Source organism: Chiloscyllium punctatum, chromosome 41 (genome assembly GCF_047496795.1).
Source record: "Chiloscyllium punctatum isolate Juve2018m chromosome 41, sChiPun1.3, whole genome shotgun sequence".
Lineage (NCBI taxonomy): Eukaryota > Metazoa > Chordata > Chondrichthyes > Orectolobiformes > Hemiscylliidae > Chiloscyllium > Chiloscyllium punctatum.
The window spans coordinates 58755045-58766697 of NC_092779.1; the positions used below are offsets into that span (position 1 = coordinate 58755045).

The window sequence follows — 11653 nt, forward strand, 5'->3', positions numbered from 1 at the left end:
GTGACGTTGTCAGGATGATAGTTACGCTGTAAGTATATGGGGGGACAATGATCTTGACGCAGTAAGAGTGGGGAGTCAGGGTGATAGTGACGCAGTAAGCATGAGTGGGTAAGCCTGATAGTGACGCAGTATATATAGGGATTCAGCCTGGTAGTGGCGCAGTATGTGTGAAATGGTCAGGCTGATATTGATGCAGTTAGTGTGTTGGGGTCAAAGTGATAGTGACACATCGGTGTAAGCGACTCAGGATGATAGTGACACAGTGGGTGTGAGATACCAGTGTGATAGTGATGAAGGAAGTGTAAGGGGTCAGGATGTCAGTGACATTAAGTGTACGGCCCTCAGGGTGATAGTGTCACAGCAAGTGTGGGGTGTCAGGGTGTAAATGACGTCGTAAGTGAGAGAAGGGCATTGCGATAGTGAAGCAGTAAGTGTGAGGGGGTCAGGCTGATAGTGACACAGTCAATGTGACGGGGCAGTGTTTTAGTGACAAGATAAGAGTGAGGCGTCAGTCTGATACTGACACAATAAATGTGATGGAGTCAGGCTGATAGTGACACAGTAAGTGTGAGGGGTCAGCCTGATAGTGACACAATAAGTGTAAGGATTCAGGGTAATAGTAACATGGTAAGCGTGAGGCGTCAGTCTGATACTGACACAAAAAGTGTGATGGAGTTAGGCTGATAGTGATGCAGTAGGTTTTAGGAGTGAGGGTGATATTAACATAGGAAGTGCGAGGGCGTCGCTGATAGCGAGGCAATATGTGTGTGGCTGTCAGGCTGATAGTGACGCAGTAAAATTGAGGATGTCAAGGTGAAACTGGTGCAGTAAGTGTGAGGATGGCAGATGGATAGTGATGCAGTAAGTGTGAGGGGTTCACGCTGATATTGAGGCATGCAAGTGTGAGGGGCCAGGTTGATAGTGACGCTGTGTGCTGGCGGGTCCGGCTGATAACAACGCAGAATATGTGAGTGGCTCAGTGTGACAGTGACGCATTACGTGTGAGAGGGTCAGTGTGATAATGACAGAGAAAGTGTGAGGGGGTCAGGTTGATAGTGATGCTGTAGTTGTGAGCTTGAACAGCGTGATAGTGAGGGGCTCAGGCTAATAGCGACACAGCAATTGTGAGGGGGTCAGGGTAGTAGTGACGTAAAACGTGTAAGCGGGTCAGGCTAATAGTGATGCAGTACGTGTGAGGTGTCAGGCCGATAGTGACACAGTAAAGGTGAGAGTGTTGGTGTGCGAGTGATGCAGTAAGTGTGAGCCGCTCAGGATGATAGTGACGCAATAAGCGTGAGGTTTCAGGTAGATACCCATGCAGTAAGTGTGACATGTTCAGGGTGACAGTGATGCAGACATTTTGAGGGTGTCAGATTGAGAGTGACACAGGAAATGTGAGGAGACAGGTTGAGAGTGACACAGTAAGTGTAAGAGGTCAGGCTGATAATGATATACTAATTGTGATGGAGTCAGGATAATAGTGGTGCATTGCGTATGAATTGTCAGGGTGATAGTTACACACACGGTGTGAGTCAGTAGAGTTATAGTGATGCAGCAAGTATGAAGAGGTCAGAGTGATAGTATGCAGGGTCTGGCGAAGGTGACGCAAGAAGAGTGAAAGGTTCAGTGTGATCTGGACGCAGTAAGTTTGGGGGGTCAAGGTGATAGTGATGCTGTAAGTATGAGTGGGTCAGTCTGATAGTGATACAGTACATTTGAAGGGATCAGGCTGGTAGTGAAGCAGTATGCGTGAGGGGGTCAGGCTGATATTGATGCACTAAGTGAGAGAGTGTCAAGGTGATGGTGACGCATTAAGTGTGAGCAGGTTAGAGAGAGAGTGATGTCGTTAGTGAGTGGGGTTTGGCTGATAGGGATGCAGTGGGTGCGCATGTCTCAGGGTGTGAGTGATGCATGATAGTGACGCATGAAGTATGAGGGGGTCTGAGTGATTGTGACGCAGTAATTCTGAGGGGATCAGAGAGATACCAACGCAGTAAGGATGAGGGGGTCAGGCTGTTAGTGACGCTGTCAGTGTGAGTGCCTCAGCCTAATAATGATGAAATAAATTTGAGAGAGTAATGCTGATTGTCAGGTGATAAGTGTGAGTGAGTCAGGCTGGTAGTGACGCTGTAAGTGTGAGTGTTGAGGCTCATAGTGAAGCAGTAGGTGTGAGGTGGTCAGTGTGATTGTGGCGCAGTAAATGTGAGAGGGTCAAGGTGAAAGTGATATAGTAAGTTTGAGGAAGCAGTGTTGTAGTGACACGGTAAGTGTGAGGCGTCAGTCTGGTACTTACATAATAAGTGTGATGGAGTGTGGCTGATAGTGACGCAGTAAGTGGGCGGCACGGTGGCACAGTGGTTAGCACTGCTGCCTCACAGCGCCTGAGACCCGGGTTCAATTCCCGCCTCAGGCGACTGACTGTGTGGAGTTTGCACGTTCTCCCTGTGTCTGCGTGGGTTTCCTCCGGGTGCTCCGGTTTCCTCCCACAGTCCAAAGATGTGCAGGTCAGGTGAATTGGCCATGCTAAATTGCCTGTAGTGTTAGGTAAGGGGTAGATGTAGGGGTATGGGTGGGTTACGCTTCGGCGGGGCGGTGTGGACTTGTTGGGCCGAAGGGCCTGTTTCCACATTGTAAGTAATCTAAATCTAAATCTAAGTGTACAGAGACAGGAAGTGTAAGGGCGTGACTGATAGTGACAAAGTAAGTGTTTGGCAGTCAGGCTGATAGTGACGCAGTCAAAATGAGGGTCTCGAAGTGAAAGTGGCACAGTAAGTGTGAGGGCGCCAGATGGATAGTGATGCAGTAAGTTTGAGGGGTTCACGCTGATATTAAGGCGGTAAGTGTGAGGGGTCAATTCGATAGTGATGCAGTCGTTGTCGGCGGGTCAGGCTGATAGTGATGCATTCAAAGACCAAATATCCAAGGCTCACTGTAGTTCTGATTAGCGAGACTTCTCAAGGCTAAGACAAAAATCAATAGTTCTCATCCTGGTCAAAATTCACAATGCTTCATTTTAAAATTGTCCTCTCCTGCTTCTAGATTCACCAATGAGGGAACAAAATTTAATTGCACCACCCTATTTATCTCTTCAAATATTTTGCAACTCAATGAGATTACCTCTCTTGTGTTGAAACAGTTAAAAAAAGACGGGATTTGCCCAATTTCAACTCACAGGACTAACGTTCATCCATGATATGCAAGCTAATCACCATTCGTGGTATTCCTCATATGGCATTAGTATCTTTCCTAAATTGAGGATTATAATTCCTCATACTGTAGTCCAAGTTCGGTCGAACTGAGCCACAATACATTGGAAATAATGCTTCATTCTCGTGCCCTGAAATCCTTCTGCAGCTTTCACAACAGACTTCTACAACTGCTACTAGACATCAATGACTTATTAAAAACTTCTCCAAGATGCAATTCTAAAAATCTGTACATCAGACTTTCTACGTCACACCTTCGACAAATAATCTCCACACATCTCCCACCTGACAAGTATGATAAAGTCAAATCGTTGCTATTTATTAAATCATGAGGGACATGGATAGGTTGACTCGGCAAGGTGTTTTCCTGCTGGTGAGGAAGTCAAAATTTAGAAAACATCGTTTTAAGATTAATGGGTAAGGATATAAAAGGGACGTCAGGGGCAACTTTTTCAGTCGTGTCCAGAATGAGCTGCCAGAGAAATTGTTGGAGACTGGTACAACTGTAACATTTAATACCATCTGGATGGATACATGAGTAACAAGGTGTAGAGGGATGTGGGCCAAATGTTGGCAAATGGGGCCTATTAATTTGGGATAACTGTCCACCATGCTCAAGTTGGAATGAAGGGCCACTTTCCGTGTTGTATTGTTCAAGGACTTGATGACTCTAGAACAACCGCAAAAACCTTGCACATAATTCCGTCAAGACGATTTCAAGTTCCAAATCTTCGGTCAATCTTCCTCTCATGTGCTCACAAGTTCATTACCTGATGTTAGAACTTACGGATTAGTTGCTGGATCCATTCCTGTAAATTGGTTCTGCATTCTTTCTAATTCCGATTGTTTTTACGAATGTAGCTAGTGTTTATGGACTTAGCATCAATATTTCTAATACCATATTTTGATGAATATTAAAAAAACAACTTTGGCACCAGATGATGAGCAATTGAGTCAAAGTCGATCGGACGCAGTGAAACAATGATCCTCTCTTCATGTGGTGTACATCCGTGACTCTAAAATTCGACGAAGAATCATTCCCACAACATCAGCTGTGTCAGAATCTAGTTTGCGGTGAAAGCCTGTGAATCTGCTAAGGTAACGTTCGTCTGGGTCTCTGCAAAGGATTTGGCGAAATCGTTGGGTCTTGACAATTTGTTCTTCAAACAAATTGCGTATTTCATGAATTCAGTTCTTTTACTATGAAAATTAGCACCTTTTCTGTGGCTGTGATGGCCGAGAGGTTAAGGCGTTGGATTCGAAATCCAATGGGGTCTCCCTGTACAGGTTCGAATCCTGTTCACAGCGCTGAATCCTTTAAAAGTCATTAATCTCTTAGCGGAATTTGGAATTTCGTGAAGCTTGAGCTTTGCGTTCAATCGAAAGTGAATTTTCAACTGTGAAGAACCCGAAGTCGTTTCAAGACGTCTAATTGAATAAATTATATGTCGAGACACCAAAAGCCACCAACTTCCAACACGAATCAGTTTCAAAACATTTGTCGAACTATCGTGAAATTTACATGTTCAGGAGTGGGGGATGGGGGGTGGAATTAAGCAAAACAAGAAGCAATGCAATACATTTACCTGCAGGTGATGTTTTTTTTAGGATCAGTTGAAAGTCAACCTAATTTACAACTGACTCTCAAGGCCAATAATCTATTATATCAGCTGTCAATGAATTCGAAAAAGCAACTCCATGTGTGGAAAGGAACTCGACTGATCCAGGTTCCTGGCTTGAGGTGTGATAAGGCAAGGCGATATCAGCGGAGTAGAATTTTCTGGAAATATTAGAAATGGAATGTTAACGGTCTTCTGCTGTCCACATTCGTAAGAAACTGTGCAATAAGAACTGAATTTGAAAATTAACGATGAAAATCTGACATAGCACTCTGCTTGTGGTGTAGCATTGTTCAGAACAATAGGTTGTTGTTGAGGCTAAAATTGACCAAAATAATCGATGGGGATCTTATCCACGGCCTTCGTTGGAGCAGTTGCTGTGGAGAGCTCAGCTTGAAGAGCCAAATGCCAATTATTCATCTTGACCGTCTGAATTGCTTAGTTAAACATACTCCCAGTTTAATGTAAAAACCTTTGCTATCAGAGCTAGATGTTTTTCATGTCAGCATGTTCCGATCTGAGAAGATACTCCATGGAGTATATGTGACTTAAATTTTGACTCTAACGTCGGAGATGTTGACACATTTCTGCACCAAAACAGCACTACCATTGGTATCAAATCAAACTGAACAAATTTCCTTTCTGCAGACTCTGCCAATGGACCGTTCAGGCCCGATGTAGGAATAGGGCGTGGTGACATCTGTTCGGATGTGGATCACTTCATTCTTGCTCACGATCCATAAACCGTAATTCATTTTGAATTTCTTAGCCATCAGCATGATAAGTGGTACATAATGCATAGGTTTGCTTCTCAAAAGTAAGAGCGAAATCTTATTCAATGCAGACGCAAATTCAAGTTGTCCCTGATCGACCAGAAGACAGATATCGGGAAACAAAATGAATACAGAAAACAATCAATGTTTTCTGGGAGTCAAAAAGATGTACTGGAACAACGAAAACATATATTTGGAACTAAAGTCACATACCACTTCCAGACTAAATGGTCTTGAACCGTTATCTTAATTTGACCTTCATGTCCACCTTTGCTGCAAAAATTATCTTAACAACTCAGTTCTTTGTGTTCTTTGATATTGTCTTCTTCATGTTTCTCTTGATTTTGAAACTAAAACTGAGCAATAGCAAGGCACCCTATTTCACTTGCAAATATCCGAAGAAGATCAATTTATAAGAGAACAGAAATAAAGCTACGTCTGTCTTCCGAGAGAAATCACAGTTACCATTTCGACTCCAAAAAAGTCTTTTTCGCAATTAACTCGAAATAGTAGACTGAAAATGAAAAAAAAGAAGCCATAATGCCGCGAATACACCACCCGCAAGCGCATCAAGTCCTTCTCGAATATGCTGTATTGCTACTCTCAACATCAGTGGAGAAGGGAACAAAGCTCATTCTGCAGTTTTCAAAACTGTTATGACGTAGATTGTAAAGTCAGAAATATGATTAGGGAAAAAGCGGGTTGAAAGCGGGATATCAGAAGTCGGAAAAAACAAGCGCGTGCTTTGCTTTGAAGAAGGTTGGCAGTGATGAAAATGGAAATTAACTACAGTGAGGGGTGCTTAATTAATACTCAGAATCGTTGCAACACACAGGGACACAATTCTTTTTGCTGGGTTTCTGTTCTGCCATTTTATAATCACGACTGCTGTCGGGTTTGGTTTCCATTCCAGGTTTAGGTGACTGCCTGATGGAAGTTTGTACATTCGCCCAATTTCTGTGTGGTAGCTCTGGTTTGCTGCCACATTCTAAACATTTGCAGGTTATTTGGATTCGCCATTGAACGCACAAAGTTACAGAGACAGTGATGTGGAGAGTGTCTGGATAGGACGTACTTCAGAGAATGTTTGTGAACTTAGATAGACAGAGTGGGGTTAGTCTGCTGTTTCCTGGTTGAGCTACATGGACGGAGAGGGGTCAGGATATTCTTCCCTGAGGGAGAGACATTGACAGAGTTGGATTAGTTGCTCTTACCTGTGTCAGTCACGCAGATACAGTCGGGTCAGTCTGTCCTTCGCTGGGCGAATTTCTTTCACAGAGTGGTGATAGTCTGCTCTTCCCTGCCTGAGTGAAACAGAAAGAGCGGGGTCAGTATTCTCTTCCCTCGATAATTTATGTTGACAGTCTGGCTTCCTACTGCTCTTCTCTGGCGAGTTACATTGGTAGAGTGGGGTTAGTGTTCATTCATTGGGTGAGTGCCATAGACAGAATGGGATCAGTCTGCTCTTCCCTCAGTGAATTACATTTATAGAGTGGGGTCAGAGTAATTTTCAGTGAATGACTTATATTCACCGTGTGGGATCAGTCTGCTGAGTTACACTGAGAGTGTGGGGTCAGTCTGCCCTTCCCTCAGTGAGTTACATTGACAGAGTGGCATCAGTCTACTCTTTCCTGTGCGAGTTACATTGAAAGAGTGGCGTCAGTCTGCCTTTCACGGAGTGAGTTATTTGGACAGTGTGGGATCAGTCTGCTCTTCCCTGGGTGAGTTGCATTGAAAGAGTGGCGTCAGTCTGCTGTTTCTTTGGTGAGTTACATTGACAGAATGGGGTCAGTCTGCAATTTCCTAGTTGTGTTAAGGTGATCGCGTGAGGTCAGAGTGCTCTTCCCTGATTGAGTCTCATTGACAGATTGGGCTTCATCTGCTCCTCCCTGGGAGAGTCATATTAACAGAATGGGGTCAGTCTGCTCCTTTCTGAGTGAGTAATATCACAGAGTGCACTCAGTCTGTTCTTCCCTGGGTGAGCTACGTTAAGAGATTGGTGTCAGTCTGCTCCTCCACGGGCGTGTTACTTTCTCAGAGTCATGACAGTCTGCTCTTCTCTGTCTGAGTTTAACAGCAAGTATGGTTTCATTACTGTCTTTGCTGGATGATTCACACAGACAGAATGGAATAAGTCTTCTCTTCTCTGAGAGAGTTATTTGACAGAGTGGGGTCAGGCTCGTCTGCCTGCTTGTGTATCATTGACAGATTCAGATCAGCCTGCTCTTTCCTGGATGAGTGACAGAGACAGAATGGGTACAGCCTGCTCTTCTCTGAGTGAGTTACGTTGACAGAGTGGCATCAGTCTGCTCTTTCTTGGGTATTTTTTTCTGACTGAGTGGTATCAGTCTGCCATTTGCTAGGTGAGTTACATATAAAATGTTGGGTCAGTTTGCTCTTCCCTGGATGACTAACATTGACAGAGTGGCGTCAGTCTACTCTTCCCTGGGTGAGTTACATTAACAGAGTGCGGTCAGGCCATAATTTCCTCGTTGAGTTACATTGATCGTGTGATGTCAGACTTCTGTCCACTGGTTGAGTTACATTGACAGAGTGGGGTCCATCTGCTCTTCCCTGGGTGAGTTAGGTTAGCAGTTTGGGGTCGGTCTGCTTTCCGCAATCCAGGAACTCCATCTCTACCGGTTTCTTGTTAGTACCTCCATACTAAGGATTTGAGAAGTTAACAAAAGTAACTCGTCCCCTACATCTTTGGCATAATTAGGGATGGGCAGTGAATCATATCTCATTGAAAGACAACTGTGTCCCAGAAATGCATTTCTAATAATTGCATGTTCTAATTCGACACTGCAAGCGGTCTGAATAACTTGAGGAGAGGTGCAGGGTAGAATAATTAAAGTCAAATGCACTGATGCCGAGGAGACATGACACAAGATGTGAGTGTGGAGCTGATGGTGCAAGGCTCAGTGTCAGTGCTATTGGTTCAGCATTTATTGCTCACTGTTCGCAATGACTCACTCAGACGCGTTTTCGAATTCCCGTGATCAAGTGGTTCATATGGACGAGAAATCTGGCTTTTAACGTGGCGCCATGGCTTAGCTGGTGAAAGCAGCTCCCATCACACCTGTGCCTGCTCATTGTATTTAAAGCTCGTTAGTTCTCGCAAGTATTGTGTTGCTGATCGAGAAACTCAGTGTCCTGTTTGAATTGCTATACATTCTGATTTCGCATTCCGGCTTCATTTTCCTGGTTTAAATCCAGTACTGTAGGTTGCTTGTTTTAACTACTATTTTAACCTGGAGATTCTTCCTGCAGTTCCACAAGCACTTCTGCTTCTCATCCGCTTATTCTCATTCCTTCATTCCCAGTTTTGTGGAAATTAAGTGGTGAGGCAGGAGACACTGCAGCATTCCCGGGAAATGTTGTGGTATTGGCACTGACACCACGACATGATCACCCTCATTCTCTGCTGTCTCCATTCATTCGTTGTACACCAACAGTAAATGCATCGTTGTTCTTCTTCAGCGATCATGTAATTACTTTCTTTTTCTGTTGGATAAGGAATTCAACTTTAACTTCGAAAGGGTCTTTAGATTTTGAGGAAGAAATATCTCCTTGCCTCAGGTCGAAGTGACAGACGCATTATCCAGAGAATGTGAGACTACTTCGACCGACTCCAGCCAGGCGTCAGAAAGCCTCTCAGCAGTTCGAATCTCAAACTGTCTCTGAATGTCAGGCTTTTCAAGAGCAGAAATTGGAAATGAGGGATATGGACAGCCAGAGAGTCAGAGAATGTGAAAAAGGCCCAGGAAGATACAGAGACAAATATAGAAAAAAACAAAGACCCATATTGAGGCAGACACTGAAAGAAAAAATTCTCCATTCGGCGTGACTGCTAAATAACAGAAACTAAAAGGAAATGTAGCCATTAAAACATAGCCTTCCATCAGCTCAGGAAAATGAAAGTAGCATGACAGCTGATTAAGTCCTTTTAAGATTGTAAATTCGATGTTTGTAAACTCAAGAGTGATTTTGATAAATATCCTGATTCGACAGGTAAGATTATCATTTTCCCAACAGTATAGTCTAGAAATCTATAACTAACCTGCTTCCTGTCCATCTTAAGCAAAAAACCCTGTTTCTCTCCACAGATGTTGCCAGTTGTAGCGGGTTTCTCTATCAATTCTCGTTTTTAGTTCATATTTCCAAAACCTGTATCTTTTTGATTTTTGATAACCTGGCACAATACCAAGTATTACCAGGTTCGGACCAGTGGTAAGAAATACTGGTACCACGATATATTTGCACAATAAAACATGCATTCCCTATCCGAGAATAGAACCAACACTATTACGGTAAGAGTTCCAAATCCAAACTACGAGATTACACGGAATGAAGACAGACGCTCTTGCAATTCTTGTCAGTGAAATGGATTTTCCATTTCTTTTCTGTTCAGTTCCACTGCAGATTGGTTTCTACTCGTCTTCAAGTTTTGCAGAATGGAAAATCCAATTTGGAACATTGTGCAGTCTGGTTTAAAGACATTCATCTATTCTGTTCCCAGTTTCCAGCTTTGGTCCATAACCTTATGTGTTCTGATGTTTCCAGTGCAAATGGCAGTGAGGTTCTCGCTTTGATCTTCGATGACACAACAATGGGATTGAAGTTTGACATACTCACACTGTGTTATTGCCCACGTCGTGTTTCCTACGGAAAGAGACACACAGACACATTCCCCAAGAATCGCAATAATGTCATATTCCCAGGCACCAACCTAAGCCCTAAATTCATCTGTCTATACTCCATGCATTAAAGTAGATGCATTTCAGGCCACCAGTTCTTTTGCATTCATCTGCTTTCTGCCTACTCTTCCCATTATGTATGCTATCTTCCAGATTATTAGCGTTTCCGGTGTCCACCTCACTGCCGACTTGTTTAATTAGATTAGATTAGATTAGATTACTTACAGTGTGGAAATAGGCCCTTCGGCCCAACAAGTCCACACCGCCCCGCCGAAGCGTAACCCACCTTGTGGTTCCCAGCCCCCTGCCACATTAGTATAAAACCTCCCCAATAGCAGTAGCAAAAACTCCCGAAAGGACATACGTTCCCATCTGGTTCAGATGTCGATCGTCAATTTTCATATAGTCCCACATTCCCCAGAACTGGTCACAAAATCCAACAAATCTGAAACCCGCCCTGCAGCATCATTCCTCAACTCACGTGTTCACTGTGCCTTTTCTTTATTCATTTCTACGCTGGCAGTCACATGGCACCGGCAGTAATCCCGAGATTACTACCTTTGAGGTCCTCCTCTTTAATTTCTCTCCTACTCCCTGAATTCTCCCTGCAGGTCCTCATCTCGTATTCTTTTTTCGTTGGTGCCTGTATGCACCAAGACAACTGACTGTTCATGATCCCCTTTTCGAATGCTCTTCAGCCGATGGGCGACATCCCTGGCCTGACCACCTGGGAGGCAACATAACTCTCCAGAATTGCTGACACTCCACAGTGAGTCCATCCGCAGCTCCAGAGTGGCCACGCGGTCAAACAAGTGCTGCAGATGGACACACGTCTTGCAAGTGTAAGTTTAGAAAACCTTTACAAGGATTTGCAAGGTTTGCACTGCTTGGACATAAGAACGAAACTGAATAGGCTTCGTCAGATTCCCAGGAGCTTCAGTGCTTAGAGATGGCCTCACAGAAGCTTATAAAATTATGAGGAAGACAGACAGAGTAAATAGTCAGGGAGCACTTCTTCACAAGACACACGAGTTCAAATCTACGTAGCAAACATTTAATGTGAGAGAGGAAAAATTTAAAAGGGATGTGAGGGACATATGTTTTTCACACATAACTTTGTGTGTGTAATGAATTGCCACATTTAGTGGCACAGTCTGGTGCACTCACAACATTTTAAAGGCATCTGAATGGGTGTAAAGACAGGAAGACTGCGGAGAGATAAGGCACAAATCTTGGCAGAAATGTATGGATTAATTTCGGTTATCTATTCAGCAAGGGCAAGTTGGATCGCGGGATTTGTTTCCATGCTCGACAAGTCTGAGATGCTCCAGCCACCGGCAATGGTTTGAATACAC

At 43.8% G+C, this 11653-nt stretch overlaps 1 non-coding gene across 1 annotated transcript; it reads left to right on the plus strand.

The window, feature by feature from the left end:
• Positions 1-4432: 4432 nt before the first annotated feature.
• trnas-cga (transfer RNA serine (anticodon CGA)) lies at positions 4433-4514 on the plus strand. The gene has a single exon. It is a non-coding gene; the product is annotated as a tRNA-Ser (tRNA).
• Positions 4515-11653: the final 7139 nt, after the last annotated feature.